This window comes from Zea mays, chromosome 7 (genome assembly GCF_902167145.1).
Source record: "Zea mays cultivar B73 chromosome 7, Zm-B73-REFERENCE-NAM-5.0, whole genome shotgun sequence".
NCBI lineage: Eukaryota > Viridiplantae > Streptophyta > Magnoliopsida > Poales > Poaceae > Zea > Zea mays.
The window spans coordinates 137764202-137781380 of NC_050102.1; the positions used below are offsets into that span (position 1 = coordinate 137764202).

At 58.8% G+C, this 17179-nt stretch overlaps 1 long non-coding RNA gene across 1 annotated transcript; it reads right to left on the reverse strand.

Annotated features, from left to right (window-relative positions):
* Window positions 1-16809: 16809 nt before the first annotated feature.
* Window positions 16810-17161, reverse strand: LOC103632928 (uncharacterized). Its single transcript, XR_556223.3, has 3 exons — window positions 17097-17161; window positions 16897-17013; window positions 16810-16823 (listed from the first exon to the last, which is right to left on the reverse strand). It is a non-coding gene; the product is annotated as an uncharacterized lncRNA (long non-coding RNA).
* Window positions 17162-17179: the final 18 nt, after the last annotated feature.

The window sequence follows — 17179 nt, forward strand, 5'->3', positions numbered from 1 at the left end:
TATTCGCTTGCGATTTGTTTTTCCGCCCTCTCTCGTGGACTCGATTATATTTCTAACGCTAACCCGGCTTGTAGTTGTGATTATTTTTGTGAATTTCAGTTTCGCCCTATTCACCCCCCCTCTAGGCGACTATCAGTATGCACTCTCGCTCGATTTGCGATCACCCAGAAGCCACGTAGCATCGATCGGGCTGGACTATAGATGACCGGAGCCCTTAGGATTGCTCGCCGGAGGTGAGAAACTGCGCCAAGTAACCTTCCATCGTGAACCCGCTCGGCCATCGCTTAACCCTCCGGTGAGACACTCCCTTTGTAATCGACCATGCTTCAATTTCGTTTTCGCGCACCACAATGGGAACGATGTCACTGGAGCAGGCGAATTTGGCGGTGCGCCGGTGAGTCTCCGCCATGGAGAGCTCCTGGCGCCGCCTCGGGCCGGCTAGTGAAGGGAGAAGGCACTGTTATCGTCCGATCCAATTCGGACGGATGCGATTAGAAGTGAGCGTAACCATTCGCGAGATTAAATCTGAGCCGTATGTTATCGATCCGATGGCAGGCAGCATCTGGTAGCGTGGTCGATTTGCGGCCGCTGATTCCTGATCTGGTGGTAGCTGCTTCATGCGAAACCTAGATCTAATCAGAGCCCTCCATTTCTAATCGGGCGGCTCAGTCTCGCCCGTACCCCTTCGGCCAGCGCGTCTTTCAAAAGAGCCCCTCCGTTATTGAGAAACCAACCCGCGGTCCGCGATATCTGTGCAGTGAGTCTGGGAATTCTTGCATAGAGATCCATGCGCTTCCTAATTATAATGCGCCCAATCTTGGAGATTAGAAAAATCAGAAAATAAATAAAGAAATGGATTATTAATGTAGAAATAAATGCTAGAAACTTGTATAATACATATTAAATCTATTTTAATTTCAAATTGAGTCATTCCAGAGACATTAATTTTGTTTTAATATTGTTTACCACTTAGTAAATTTGTTTGGCCATGAAACATGAACTAAAATTATTCACATGAGTTATGCTATTGTAGGTACGCAATAACTTTGGAAATTCATAATTTAATAACCGTAGAACCAAATGTAGTGATTCTTGTTCCTACGATCTCGTAGCGATACGTAGAATATTATTATTCAGTTTATTCTTATGTTTGGTGTAATGTTAATTTTTGCCTATACCATGTTTGTCTGTATTGATACGTTTAGCAGTGAGGACACGTGTCACCTGAAGATCACCCTGGTAACTGGAATCTCAAGTCCCAGGCAAGTTGTGCCCTTGATCACTTCTTTTACCCACTCATGTTCTAATTAATCATAATGATCTGCATAGGTTAATTTTGATGGGACCTAATAGGTTACCCTAGTTTGTCTATCTTTATGCCTTGTTTACCACTGAACTTTTTGGGTAGTACTTGCTAGTGCTTTATGTGGTTTTGGGTATGAAGATACATTATTCATGATCACACTTTTATTATCTATTTATTATTACTGTTCATGATAAGATCATTATGTTAATTGGAACATGGAGCGACCACCCGGGAAAACAGTGCTACCACAAGGGTTTAATGGGATGCCCTTGGCTGATTAATTAGGAAAGCTAGTGGAAGACTACCTTACCCGAAAGGGGCAAGGGCAGTAGGGGAGTGGTCAGTGTAGGGAGGTCCTTGGTTGATTTTGCTGCGATGGCGGTCAGGCAAGAACCCTGCATTGGAGCTTCCTATAAACTGTAGCGGGTTTTCTGAAGCTAGTGGAACTTTGTAAAGGCCTCGTAGTGTTACCCTGCCTCGCCTCCTCGGTAGAGGTGTATGGGAAGTCGCGATCCCTTGGCAGATGGGTAACATGACTTGTGGGTAAAGATGCGCAACCTCTGCAGAGTGTAAAACTGGTATACTAGCCGTGCTCACGGTCATGAGCAGCTCGGACTCTCACATGATTAATTTATAGAACTAAATTCAATTTGTCATATGCATTGCATCGTAGGTGATGTTATTACTTTTCTTAATTGGGTTGGTATTTACTTATACTTAGTAACTGCTAATAAAATTTTGACCAACTTTAAAAGCAATGCTCAGGTCTAACCATCCTCTTTTGTAAGCCTTACACTTCACGTGAGCTCCCACCTTTGGCGAGTTCATTCACATTATTCCCCACAACTTGTTGAGCGATGAACGTATGTGAGCTCACTCTTGCTGTCTCACACCCCCCCATAGGTCAAGAACATGTATCACAGGATGAGGCACATGGAGGATGCTGCGATGTGTTCGTGAGAGGTCTAGGCCGTTGTCGGGGACCATAATTAGGGGTACCCTCAAGACGCCTAATTCTCAGCTGGTAACCCCCATCAGCATAAAGCTGCAAAGGCCTGATGGGTACGATTAAGTCAGGGATCAGTCCACACGAGTGACTCGATCACGCTTCACCCGAGCCTAGCCTCGGCCAAGGGCAGCCGACCTCGAGAGACTTCCGTCTCGCCCGAGGCCCCCCTTTTTACGGTGGACACATCACCGGCTCGCCCGAGGCCTTGGCTTCGCTCAGAAGCAACCCTGACTAAATCGCCACACCGACTGACCAAGTTGCAGGAGCATTTAACGCAAAGGTGGCCTGACACCTTTATCCTGACACGCGCCCCCGGCAGGGCCGAAGTGACCGCCGTCACTCCACCGCTCCACTGACCAGTCTGACAGAAGGACAGCGCCGCCTGCGCCACTCCGACTGCGGTGCCACTCGACAGAGTGAGTCTGACAGGCAGTCAGGCCTTGCCAAAGGCGCCACGGCGAACTCCGCTCCGCCCGACCCCAGGGCTCGGACTCGAGCTAAGACCCGGAAGACGGCGAACTCCGCTCCGCCCGACCCCAGGGCTCGGACTCGGGCTAAGACCCGGAAGACGGCGAACTCCGCTCCGCCCGACCCCAGGGCTCGGACTCGGGCTAAGACCCGGAAGACGGCGAACTCCGCTCCGCCCGACCCCAGGGCTCGGACTCGGGCTAAGACCCGGAAGACGACGAAACTCCGCCTCGCCCGACCCCAGGGCTCGGACTCCGCCCTGGCCTCGGCCGAACGACCTCCGCCTCGCCCGACCCCTGGGCTCGGACTCCGCCCTGGCCTCGGCCGAACGACCTCCGCCTCGCCCGACCCCATGGCTCGGACTCGGCCTCGGCAACAGAAGACAGACTCAACCTCGGCTTCGGAGGAGCCCCCACGTCACCCTGCCTAGGGCACAGACCCGCCACGTCAACAGGGAGCGCCATCATCATCCTACCCCGAATCGACTCGGGTCACGGAGAACAAGACCGGCGTCCCATCCGGCCAGCTCCGCCGGATGGGCAATGATGGCGCTCCACAAGCTCTATGACGACGGCGGCCCCCAGCTCTCTTACGGAAACAGGGCGACGTCAGCAAGGACTCGACCGCTCCAACAGCTGTCCCTCCGCCAGGCTCCGTCGCACCTCCGACAGCCACGACATCACGCCAGCAAGGTGCCAAGACCTCTCCGGCTGCCACATTGGCATGTACCTAGGGCGCTAGCTCTCTCTCCGCTAGACACGTAGCACTCTGCTACACCCCCCATTGTACACCTGGGTCCTCTCCTTACGACTATAAAAGGGAGGACCAGGGCCTTCTTAGAGAAGGTTGGCCGCGCGGGACCGAGGACGGGACAGGCGCTCTCTTGGGGCCGCTCGCTTCCCTCACCCGCGTGGACGCTTGTAACCCCCCTACTGCAAGCGCACCCGACCTGGGCGCGGGACGAACACGAAGGCCGCGGGACTTCCACCTCTCTCACGCTCGACTCCGGCCACCTCGCCTCTCCCCCCTTCGTGCTCGCCCACGCGCTCGACCCATCTGGGCTGGAGCACGCAGCACACTCACTCGTCGGCTTAGGGACCCCCCTGTCTCGAAACGCCGACAGTTGGCGCGCCAGGTAGGGGAACGCTGCGTGCTGACGAACAGCTCCCCGTCAAGCTCCAGATGGGCAGTCTCCAGCAACCTCTCCGGCCCGGGGCGGTGCTTCGTTTCGGGACTCTTGAGTTCATGTCCTTCGACGGCAGCTACGACATGATACTTCTTCCACCGCCGCGCGACGACGACAATGGCGGCCGACAACCCGCCCGCCGGCGGCGGAATCGACGACATCTTCCCCGCGTGGTGGAAGAGCAACATTCGAGCTCGCTCCGTTCTCTCCCCCGCCAACGGAGGAGGAGGCGGGGCCATCAAGGCCAAGCGGGAGGCCGCGCTTCGTTGGTCGTCGAGCGAATCGACGCCCCCGACGCCCCGACGGAAGGCACGCCGGACGTCGACCTCGCGTTCAAGACGAAGGCAAGCGCCGTCCCCCCCGCGACACGCTGACCCCGAGCAAGAAGACGACGCCGGCGCGCTCGCGGAAAGCCTGCAGGACGTCGCCCTCGTACCTAAGATGACGGTGCAACCAGTCCCCGATGTGACTACGTCGCTCCTCGTCGACCAAAAGGTACCGACTAACTCCCATCTTACGTCATTTCGACTCGGCCTCAACCCGCCAAACGACCTCGCTTTGGCGGGCGCTCTCATTGAGGCGAGTGCAACCCCGCTGGGTTTCGTATACGGTCGCCTTGGGACCGGCTGACGGACGTCTCGACCTACGGGCCCTCTGGGTCTGAGGAAGATGACGACCCCAGCGTCTGTTGGGATTTCTCCGGACTTGGCAACCCCAGTGCCATGCGGGACTTCATGACCGCATGTGACTACTGCCTATCCGACTGTTCCGACGGAAGCCGCAGCCTTGGCGACGAGAGCTGCGGCCCAAGCCGCGAATGTTTCCACATCGAGCTAGGGGATCCCTCCAAAGGCAACCATCTCGGCATGCCGGAGGACGGTGATCTTCCTAGGCCGGTGCCTCGCGCCGACATCCCACGGGAGCTAGCTGTGGTCCCCGCTCCGGCGGGGGGTTACGACCCACAACTCGAGCAAGTCCGCGAGGCGCAGGCCAGGCTCAACGAGGGAACAGGAGCGCTTGAGCCGATCCATCGGGACGTCGGGCAGGTATGGGCGGGCCAACCCCTGGCCGGAGAAATACGTCACCTGCCCCAAGGTCTCCAGCACCGCGTCGCCAACGATGTCAGGGTCAGGCCGCCGCCCGCATCCAGCGGGGTTGGTCAGAACCTGGCAGCCGCAGCGATGCTCCTCCGCGCGATGCCGGAGCCATCAACCACCGAGGGTCGGCGAATCCAGGGAGAGCTCAAGAATCTCCTGGAAGGCGCTGCGGCCCGACGGGCCGAGAGCACTGCCTCCCGAAGGCAGGGATATCCCTCGGAACCTCACGCCGCAACTTCCCGATTCATGCGGGAAGCCTCGGTCTACACCGGGCGCACGCGCAACACCGCGCCTGCGGCCCCGGGCCACCTCGGCAACGAGCACCATCGACGCGACCGTCGGGCCCACCTCGACGAAAGGGTGCGCCGAGGCTACCACCCCAGGCGTGGGGGGCGCTACGACAGCGGGGAGGATCGGAGTCCCTCGCCCGAACCACCCGGTCCGCAGGCCTTCAGTCGGGCCATCCGACGGGCGCCATTCCCGACCCGGTTCCGACCCCCGACTACTATCACGAAGTACTCGGGGGAAACGAGACCGGAACTGTGGCTCGCGGACTACCGCCTTGCCTGCCAACTGGGTGGGACGGACGACGACAACCTCATCATCCGTAACCTCCCCCTGTTCCTCTCCGACACTGCTCGTGCCTGGTTGGAGCACCTGCCTCCGGGGCAGATCTCCAACTGGGACGACTTGGTCCGAGCCTTCGCTGGCAATTTCCAGGGCACATGCGTGCGCCCCGGGAATTCCTGGGACCTTCGAAGCTGCCGGCAACAGCCGGGGGAGTCGCTCCGGGACTACATCCGGCGATTCTCGAAGCAGCGCACCGAGCTGCCCAACATCACCGACTCGGATGTCATCGGCGCGTTCCTCGCCGGCACCACTTGCCGCGACCTGGTGAGCAAGCTGGGTCGCAAGACCCCCACCAGGGCGAGTGAGCTGATGGACATCACCACCAAGTTCGCCTCTGGCCAGGAGGCGGTCGAGGCTATCTTCCGAAAGGACAAGCAGCCCCAGGGCCGCCCATCGGAAGAGGCTCCCGAGGCGTCTGCTCCGCGCGGCGCCAAGAGGAAAGGCAAGAAGAAGTCGCAATCAAAATGCGACGCCGCTGACGCGGACCTTGTCGCCGCCGCCGAGTACAAGAACCCTCGGAAGCCCCCCGGAGGTGCAAACCTCTTCGACAAGATGCTCAAGGAGCCTTGCCCCTACCATCAGGGGCCCGTCAAGCACACCCTCGAGGAGTGCGTTATGCTTCGGCGTCACTTCCACAGGGCCGGGCCACCCGCCGAGGGTGGCAGGGCCCGCGACGACGACAAGAACAAAGATCACCAAGCAGGAGAGTTCCCCGAGGTCCGCGACTGCTTCATGATCTATGGAGGGCATGCGGCGAATGCCTCGGCTCGGCATCGCAAGCAAGAGCGCCGGGAGGTCTGCTCGGTGAAGGTGGCGGCGCCAGTCTACCTAGACTGGTCCGACAAGCCCATCACCTTCGACCAGGCCGACCACCCCGACCATGTGCCAAGCCTGGGGAAATACCCGCTCGTCGTCGACCCCGTTGTCGGCAATGTCAGGCTCACCAAGGTCCTGATGGATGGGGGCAGCTGCCTCAACATCATCTACGCCGAGACCCTCAAGCTCCTGCGCGTCGATCTGTCCTCCGTCCGAGCAGGCGCGGCGCCCTTCCACGGGATCATCCCTAGGAAGCGCGTCCAGCCCCTCGGGCGACTCGACCTCCCCGTCTGCTTCGGGACGCCCTCCAACTTCCGAAGGGAGACCCTGACGTTCGAGGTGGTCGGGTTCCGAGGAACCTACCACGCCGTGCTAGGGAGGCCATGCTACGCGAAGTTCATGGCCGTCCCCAACTACACCTACCTGAATCTCAAGATGTCGGGCCCCAACGGGGTCATCACCATCGGCCCCACGTACAAACACGCGTTCGAATGCGACGTGGAGTGCGTGGAGTACGCCGAGGCCCTCGCCGAGTCCGAGGCCCTCATCGCCGACCTGGAGAACCTCTCCAAGGAGGTGCCAGACGTGAAGCGCCATGCCGGCAACTTCGAGCCAGCAGAGACGGTTAAGGCCGTCCCTCTTGACCCCAGTGGCGACACCACCAAACAGATCCGGATCGGTTCCGGGCTCGACCCCAAATAGGAAGCAGTGCTCGTCGACTTTCTCCGCGCAAACGCCGACGTCTTTGCGTGGAGTCCCTCGGACATGCCCGGCATACCGAGGGATGTCGCCGAGCACTCGCTGGATATTCGGGCCGGAGCCCGACCCGTCAGGCAGTCTCTGCGCCGATTCGACGAGGAGAAGCGCAGAGCGATTGGCGAAGAGATCCACAAGCTAATGGCAGCAGGGTTCATCAAAGAGGTATTCCATCCCGAATGGCTTGCCAACCCTGTGCTTGTGAGGAAGAAAGGGGGGAAATGGCGGATGTGTGTAGACTACACTGGTCTCAACAAAGCATGTCCAAAGGTTCCCTACCCTCTGCCTCGCATCGATCAAATCGTGGATTCCACCGCTGGGTGCGAAACCCTGTCCTTCCTCGATGCCTACTCAGGGTATCACCAGATCCGGATGAAAGAGTCCGACCAGCTCGCGACTTCTTTCATCATGCCGTTCGGCATGTACTGCTATGTCACCATGCCGTTCGGTTTGAGGAATGCGGGCGCGACGTACCAGCGGTGCATGAACCATGTGTTCGGCGAACACATCGGTCGCACAGTCGAGGCCTACGTCGATGACATCGTAGTCAAGACAAGGAAGGCTTCCGACCTCCTCTCCGACCTTGAAGTGACATTCCGATGTCTCAAGGCGAAAGGAGTCAAGCTCAATCCTGAGAAGTGTGTCTTCGGGGTGCCCCGAGGCATGCTCCTAGGGTTCATCGTCTCCGAGCGAGACATTGAAGCCAACCCGGAGAAGATCGCGGCCATCACCAGCATGGGGCCCATCAAGGACTTTAAAGGTGTACAGAGGGTCATGGGATGTCTCGCGGCCCTGAGCCGCTTCATCTCACGCCTCGGCGAAAGAGGTCTGCCTCTGTACCGCCTCTTAAGGAAGGCCGAGTGTTTCGCTTGGACCCCTGAGGCCGAGGAAGCCCTCGGCAACCTGAAGGCGCTCCTTACGAAGGCGCCTGTCTTGGTGCCCCCAGCAGATGGAGAAGCCCTCTTGGTCTACGTCGCCGCGACCACTCAGGTGGTTAGCGCCGCGATTGTGGTCGAGAGGCAAGAGGAAGGGCATGCATTGCCCGTTCAGAGGCCGGTCTACTTCGTCAGCAAAGTGCTGTCCGAGACCAAGATCCGCTACCCACAAGTTCAAAAGCTGCTGTATGCTGTGATCCTGACAAGGCGGAAGCTGCGACACTACTTCGAGTCTCATCCGGTAACTGTGGTGTCATCCTTCCCCCTGGGGGAGATCATCCAGTGCCGAGAGGCCTCGGGCAGGATCGCAAAGTGGGCGGTGGAAATCATGGGCGAAACGATCTCGTTCGCCCCTCGGAAGGCCATCAAGTCCCAGGTGTTGGCGGACTTCGTGGCCGAATGGGTTGACACCCAGTTGCCGACGGCTCCGATCCAACCGGAGCTCTGGACCATGTTTTTCGACGGGTCGCTGATGAAGACAGGAGCCGGCGCGGGCCTGCTCTTCATCTCACCCCTCGGAAAGCACTTGCACTACGTGCTGCGCCTCCATTTCCCGGCGTCCAACAATGTGGCCGAGTACGAAGCTCTGGTCAACGGGTTGCGGATCGCCATCGAGCTAGGGGTCAGACGCCTCGACGCCCGCGGTGATTCGCAGCTCGTCATCGACCAAGTCATGAAGAACTCCCACTGCCGCGACCCGAAGATGGAGGCCTACTGCGACGAGGTTCGGCGCCTGGAAGACAAGTTCTTCGGGCTCGAGCTCAACCACATCGCTCGGCGCTACAACGAAACCGCAGACGAGCTGGCTAAAATAGCCTCGGGGCGAACGACGGTCCCCCCGGACGACTTCTCCTGAGATCTGCATCAACCCTCTGTCAAGATCGACGACGCGCCCGAGCTCGAGGTACCCTCGGCTCAGCCCGAGGTACCCTCGGCCCCCGAGGGCGAGGCATTGGACGTCGAGGAAGAGCAGAGCGGGGCCACGCCAGATCGAGATTGGCAGGCCACGTACCTGCAATATCTCCGTCGAGGAGAGCTACCCCCCGACCAAGTCGAGGCTCGGCGGGTAGCGCGACGCGCCAAGTCGTTCGTCCTGCTGGGCGATGAAGAGGAGCTCTACCATCGCAGCCCCTCGGGCATCCTCCAGCGATGCATCTCCATCGCCGAAGGTCGGGAACTGCTGCAAGAAATACACTTGGGGGCTTGCGGCCATCACGCAGCGCCCCGAGCCCTTGTCGGGAATGCTTTCCGACAAGGCTTCTACTGGACAACGGCGGTGGCTGACGCCACTAGAATTGTCCGCACCTGCGAAGGGTGCCAATTCTATGCAAAGCAGACCCACCTGCCCGCTCAGGCTCTGCAGACAATACCCATCACCTGGCCCTTCGCCGTATGGGGTCTGGACCTCGTCGGTCCCTTGCAGAAGGCGCCCGGGGGCTACACGCACCTGCTGGTCGCCATCGACAAATTCTCCAAGTGGATCGAGGTCCGACCTCTGAACAGCATCAGGTCTGAGCAGGCGGCGGCGTTCTTCACCAACATCATCCATCGCTTCGGGGTCCCGAACTCCATCATCACCGACAACGGCACCCAGTTCACCGGCAAAAAATTCTTGGATTTTTGCGAGGATCACCATATCCGGGTGGACTGGGCCGCCGTGGCTCATCCCATGTCGAATGGGCAAGTAGAGCGTGCCAACGGCATGATTCTACAAGGGCTCAAGCCTCGGATCTACAACGACCTCAACAAGTTCGGCAAGCGGTGGATGAAGGAACTCCCCTCGGTGGTCTGGAGCCTAAGGACGACGCCGAGTCGTGCCACGGGTTTCACGCCGTTTTTCCTGGTCTACGGGGCTGAAGCTATCTTGCCCACTGACCTGGAATATGGCTCCCCGAGGGCGAGGGCCTACACCGATCAAAGCAACCAAGCTAGCCGAGAAGAATCGCTGGACCAGCTGGAGGAGGCTCGGGACAGGGCCTTACTACACTCGGCGCGGTACCAGCAGTCCCTGCGACGCTACCACGCCCGAGGGGTCTGGTCCCGAGACCTCCAGGTGGGCGATCTGGTGCTTCGGCTGCGGCAAGACGCCCGAGGGAGGCACAAGCTCACGCCCCCCTGGGAAGGGCCATTCGTCATCGCCAAAGTTCTGAAGCCCGGAACGTACAAGCTGGCCAACAATCAAGGCGAGATCTACGGCAACGCTTGGAACATCAAACAGCTACGTCGCTTCTACCCTTAAGATGTTTCCAAGTTGTTCATATACCTCGCACCTACGCAAAGTTTAGTCGTCAAGGAAGGGTCGGCCTAGCCTCGGCAAAGCCCGACCCTCCCTCGGGGGCTAAAAGGGGGGAGACCCCCTCTGCGTCGAATTTTTCCTCGAAAAAGGATCTCTTTTTAGCAGGATTACTTTCGTGCTTCTTGACTACTTCGGAAAGCGGATCCTGGAAACGACGGAGTGCACGTAAGCAGCCAAGGCTGACCGAGCCGAGGGACTCCTACGCCTCCGGGATACGGATACCTCACTCATCACCTTCTGCGATAAGTAACTCGCGCTCGGATAAAGCGACTCCGTGAACCGAACAAGTCTTCACGTTCGGAAGCTCTCCTGCCGAAGCAGTCCTTCAAGCTTTCTCGACTAAGTCGAGGACAGGGCCTCATGAACGGGTGAAAGTACGCGTAAGCGGCAAGGCCGACCGAGCCGAGGGATTCCCACGCCTCTGGGATACGGATACCTCACTCGTCCCTTCCGCGAGAAGCAACTCTCGCTCACACAAACATCCCTGTTACCGACAGAGTCCAGATGCTCAAAACAAGAGGAAAAAAGACACAACTTCGCAAGCACGGCGAGGGTGTGTTTTCTGGCCTCGGCGGCCGCAGAAGGCACACGCTACAAGACGATCTGATCCTGCAGGCTCGGGTCTTCATGCTAAAGGGAGCCGTAGCACCCTCGGCATCGACGACGTCTTCAGCAAAGTCCGACCCAGCCTCGGACGGCGACGCGGTCCAGGGACCCCTCCGGGAATCCGGCCCGAGCAGGCGGCTCGGCCGGTTACCCCTGGGGCCTCGGCCAACCGGCCTCCAAGGGCGCCAGCCCGACCCGAGGCCTCGGTTGATCGACTTTGGCGTCGGCTCCGCTGACGGACAACACGGCTAGGCTCCGGCCAACCAGGTTCCCATTCTCGAGCCAACTCCGCCTCTGTTCATACTGATATCGCTACCCCTGGCCTCGGCTCATCGAAGGGCGGCCGAGGGGTCACTTTAACTAAGCTAGAGGAGCCCCAGACAACAAGGCCGAACGGGCCGAGGGATTCCTACGCCTCCGGGATACGGATACCTCACTCGTCACTTTGGCACGGGGCGACTCATGCTTGGTAAAGCGGTTCAGATAATCAACAGGCGAGACTTAGTGCTCGAAAATGAGGAAAAAACACGGCTCCGTGCCGAAATTACATACATGTTCAGGCCCCGACAGCCACAATGAACAAACTCACCGGCATTCGAAATGCCGTTACAAACGGAACTCCGGTTCCCCCTCCGCAGGTACGAACAACCCCACTCCGAGGGGGAAGGCCTGCGGAGCAACGGAAGGCCGACGAATGGCGCGCCGTCACCTGCCCCAGCAGCGGCGACGACGACGACTTCTGCTCCGGGGGGTCGAACAGCAGCAGCACTGACCTCAGGGCGGATGCTGCTGCCAGGAGGCCCCCACCCACGACAAAACTCGTGAGGCAAGGACGGGCAGAAGGCCGTAGAGCTGGAGGTCAGTCAATGGCCGGCCCTGGCTATCGCGCCGGCGGAAGAACCTCTTCCAGCTGCCGTGGCGGACGCCGGCGCCGCGAGCGGCTCCGAAGCCACTCGCGTCTGAAGACCAGGCACGCTGCAACTGCCAGCACCACGGACAACAACCGCTCCTCCCCCCCATCACTGAGTGAAGGAGCGGGCCGCCGCCCACGCGGGGGCCGACCTCAACTCGGCGCACTCCCCTCCCCAGCCCTGGTGATGAAAATCCTTGAGGCTGAGGGAGGGGCAGAGGCCGCAGCCCGGCTCGCTTTCCCCCACCATCAAGCCGGAGGTCACCATCTCGGGTGACCGCCGGTGGAGGGGAGCAGCCGGGCTGCATGATGAAAATCCTTGAAGCCGAACGATGGCTGAAAGGTACCAACTCCCATGGAGTTGCGTTCCTCCAGCGAGGAGGCGGAAAGGCGGCGGATACCCCCCATCCGGGGGCTTGGAAGATGGAAAGACACGACGCATAAGGGAGGAAGAAGACATGGTTGCCTTCTGAAAGGAGTCTCCCTCCTTTTAAAGGCAACTCTCCCTACGTGCGCCCCCAGACGCCGCGGGCTGAGTCTTCTCCAATACGCTCCAAGGCCCTCCCCTGCGACTCGGGGGCTGGGTCCCGCATGTCATGCAAACCAGCTCAGGGCAGAAGAAGCCAAACCGCCGCGCATGGTGCGCACGACCGTCCAGCGGTTACGAGCGACCCCCCACTTTTGCCCAGACCAACGGGCGGAAGGGGCGGGCAGCCATGCAGGCGGCATGCAACCGCGCCAGGTGGACGCGCTTCTCCGACTTCTGACACGCCAGCTTGGAAGCCCAGGCCCACGCGTCGAGCAACCGGCGCGCCAGTTGCTGCATGCAGGCAACCGCACCGCCACTTGTGCCACCGTCGCGCCTCTTCGGTTGCGGAGCCCATGCCGCGACTCGAGGCGACCCAGCAGCGCCAACCTGGCGCGTTGGTCAAAGCGACCGAAAGTGGGCCGGCAGTAATGGCGGTGGCAGGCGGGCGGGCGCAGCAGTCACGTCGTCAGCCAGGCTCACGTCTCCTCCTGGGACAGCAAGAGAGCCTCCTCCCACGGCATGAAGACGGTGCACCCGTGACCCGTTCCTCGAACGGATCGCGCACGCGCAACGGCCGCCCCGCCAACCACTCGCCCCGTCGCATTAACTCCGCGGCGGGACGGGCGGCGCCTCTGACGGGAGGAGCGCGCGACGCTTCACCTTCGCCGTAATAACCGCGTCAGAAAAGGTACGCCACGTCGTTCGATTTCGTATCCTTTTCCTTTTTCCTCTTTCTCTATCTCTTGCAACAGGGACCGGGAAAGGGGGATACCCCGAAAAGGATCCTTCTCCGCGAAGGAACCGGGCTCCGAGCCCCCCCTACTGATCAGGGGTTCGAAGACTGGCCCTCCGAAGGGTTCAACAGTCGCCTCAGATCGCGTGGGCCCGACACCCACTACTGGTCAGGGGTTCGAAGGCCAGCCCCCCGAAGGGTTCTATGGCCGCCTCAGGCTACTCGGGCTCCGCGCCCATTACTGATCAGGGGTTCGAAGGCTGGCCCCCGAAGGGTTCACAGTCGCCTCAGACACCGAGCGAGGGATGACCAGGGGTACGTTCGATACATAACCGAGGCTCGGGCTGCGCTCCCGAGGTACCCTAGGACATTTCCGAGACCAGCGGGAACGATCTTGTAACGGAATCCCATCGGAGGGAGGCATCGAGCCCTCGGACCCCGTCGCCAGGGGACCGGGTCCGGCAAATCACCCGCAGGTACTTTTGGGCGTGCCTCTGGGCCCCTAGCCGACCCCCAACGAACGGGGCACGGACGTCCACTCGGATTACCCGCTTGCAGCTCACCGGAGACACCATGTTCGGTGCCCATCGAGGGTAACATGGCGCACTCCCCCCTCCTCCTTGCGGAAAGGCGACGTAGGGGTGTATGTAAAAAGTCAAGTCTGTCCCTGATCGTCCTCTCGCCCTGTGCAGAGGCTCGGGGGCTGCTCTCGCAAAAACCGGCTCCGGCCAAACCGTTGACAGCGTCAACATACCAGCCCGAGAGCTTGGGCCCCGACCGTGCACCCGGGCTACGGCCAGTTCGCATGAGGGAACGACCAGACCAGCCGAAGCATTACGCGAGGCATTAAGACCTCGAAGGAGTGTAACCACTCCTCCGAGGCCTCGGGGGCTACACCCGGCGGGTGCGCTCGCGCGCACCCACCGGAACAAAATGCAACCGAGAAAGGCTGGCCCCCTTGCAAAAAAGTGCGACGAAAGCCTCCAAGCGAGTGCTATCAATCCCTTCGAGGCTCGGGGGCTACTGTCGGGGACCATAATTAGGGGTACCCTCAAGACGCCTAATTCTCAGCTGGTAACCCCCATCAGCATAAAGCTGCAAAGGCCTGATGGGTACGATTAAGTCAGGGATCAGTCCACATGAGTGACTCGATCACGCTTCACCCGAGCCTAGCCTCGGCCAAGGGCAGCCAACCTCGAGAGACTTCCGTCTCGCCCGAGGCCCCCCTTTTTACGGTGGACACATCACCGGCTCGCCCGAGGCCTTGGTTTCGCTCAGAAGCAACCCTGACTAAATCGCCACACCGACTGACCAAGTTGCAGGAGCATTTAACGCAAAGGTGGCCTGACACCTTTATCCTGACACGCGCCCCCGGCAGGGCCGAAGTGACCGTCGTCACTCCACCGCTCCACTGACCAGTCTGACAGAAGGACAGCGCCGCCTGCGCCACTCCGACTGCGGTGCCACTCGACAGAGTGAGTCTGACAGGCAGTCAGGCCTTGCCAAAGGCGCCACGGCGAACTCCGCTCCGCCCGACCCCAGGGCTCGGACTCGGGCTAAGACCCGGAAGACGGCGAACTCCGCTCCGCCCGACCCCAGGGCTCGGACTCGGGCTAAGACCCGGAAGACGGCGAACTCCGCTCCGCCCGACCCCAGGGCTCGGACTCGGGCTAAGACCCGGAAGACGGCGAACTCCGCTCCGCCCGACCCCAGGGCTCGGACTCGGGCTAAGACCCGGAAGACGACGAAACTCCGCCTCGCCCGACCCCAGGGCTCGGACTCCGCCCTGGCCTCGGCCGAACGACCTCCGCCTCGCCCGACCCCTGGGCTCGGACTCTGCCCTGGCCTCGGCCGAACGACCTCCGCCTCGCCCGACCCCATGGCTCGGACTCGGCCTCGGCAACAGAAGACAGACTCAACCTCGGCTTCGGAGGAGCCCCCACGTCACCCTGCCTAGGGCACAGACCCGCCACGTCAACAGGGAGCGCCATCATCATCCTACCCCGAATCGACTCGGGTCACGGAGAACAAGACCGGCGTCCCATCCGGCCAGCTCCGCCGGATGGGCAATGATGGCGCTCCACAAGCTCTGTGACGACGGCGGCCCCCAGCTCTCTTACGGAAGCAGGGCGACGTCAGCAAGGACTCGACCGCTCCAACAGCTGTCCCTCCGCCAGGCTCCGTCGCACCTCCGACAGCCACGACATCACGCCAGCAAGGTGCCAAGACCTCTCCGGCTGCCACATTGGCATGTACCTAGGGCGCTAGCTCTCTCTCCGCTAGACACGTAGCACTCTGCTACACCCCCCATTGTACACCTGGGTCCTCTCCTTACGACTATAAAAGGGAGGACCAGGGCCTTCTTAGAGAAGGTTGGCCGCGCGGGACCGAGGACGGGACAGGCGCTCTCTTGGGGCCGCTCGCTTCCCTCACCCGCGTGGACGCTTGTAACCCCCCTACTGCAAGCGCACCCGACCTGGGCGCGGGACGAACACGAAGGCCGCGGGACTTCCACCTCTCTCACGCTCGACTCCGGCCACCTCGCCTCTCCCCCCTTCGCGCTCGCCCACGCGCTCGACCCATCTGGGCTGGGGCACACAACACACTCACTCGTCGGCTTAGGGACTCCCCTGTCTCGAAACGCCGACAGCCGTCGTCTCCCAGTCAACTTTGGGTTGCTGGACCGTTGTCTCCTTATAATGTAACTAGTAGGGTGCCCGTGCGTTGCAACGGAACCGAATTATAACATGATAACTTACATGTCTCTGTTGTATGTTATAGATATGTGTCCGTGCGTTGCGACGGAAGTAAAATATTTGTATAAAACATTAATACGGAATGACAAACATCACTATAACATGCAAAATCCGTGTGGAAAACATTATCAATATCACACTAATCAGCTAATCCTTTTTAGCGATATCGATAAGTCTCTGTTGTATGTTTGCAGGGATGGCATATCGGCACGAATTATCCTCATAACTTAACAGATCAATCACAAAGTTCCTTCGAACAATCTTTGCATCCTACAGACAAAGACATAAGAGAACAAACATATTATATTGTAAAAAGAGATAACTGGAATATATGTTTTGAACATAGAACGAACATACTACACTTACCCCAACAAATTTCATTCGTCTGTCATTCCCCCACATGGCCATAGCTTGTAGAACGAGGTAGCCGGTATTACACCTATAATATATATAATGTTTAGGCAACTATGTTTTATACAATGATTATCATAGAAAAAATTTAAACTGCTGAGAAGGTGGTACGAAGAAAATACCCTCTTAAGTCAATTGGAACACCAGTCTGAATTGTATGTTCCCACTTAAAGATATCCTCCGCCCATCCAGAACGTTTTTTGCTGTAAGCAATCTTATATTTCTTTGAGGCCATGATAATCGCTTCCGCAAACCTCTTGTATGGCATGTGTTTACACCAATCTTGAGTCGGTGTAAAGTCGATAAAAGTCACATGCTTTTTAACATGATCTATTACGAAAAGGGCGTGACATCCGTTGAATTTCCATGGCATAAGAACCTGCAAAATATCAGTCATTAGGATTGCAAAGAAGTGTCCTTTATAAATACATTCTAAATGAACAAATACTTACATATCTACAACCCGTGATATAATAATTCATTGATGGCCAACAATCGAGTGTTTTGGCTAACTCTTCTGTTGTAGGATCCTGGTGGTACTTTGGAAGTTTACCAAAACCAACCATTCTCTGGAGAGTATATATACATGTCCACATGAGGATTAGATGTAGATACTATATATTAATAGATTAATGATTGGAAACAAACTTACCCAGAAACGCATGTCCATATAATGCTTTCTATTATTTATGATTTCTCCTTTCGACCTACATGACTCTTTATTGGCAAGCAGCC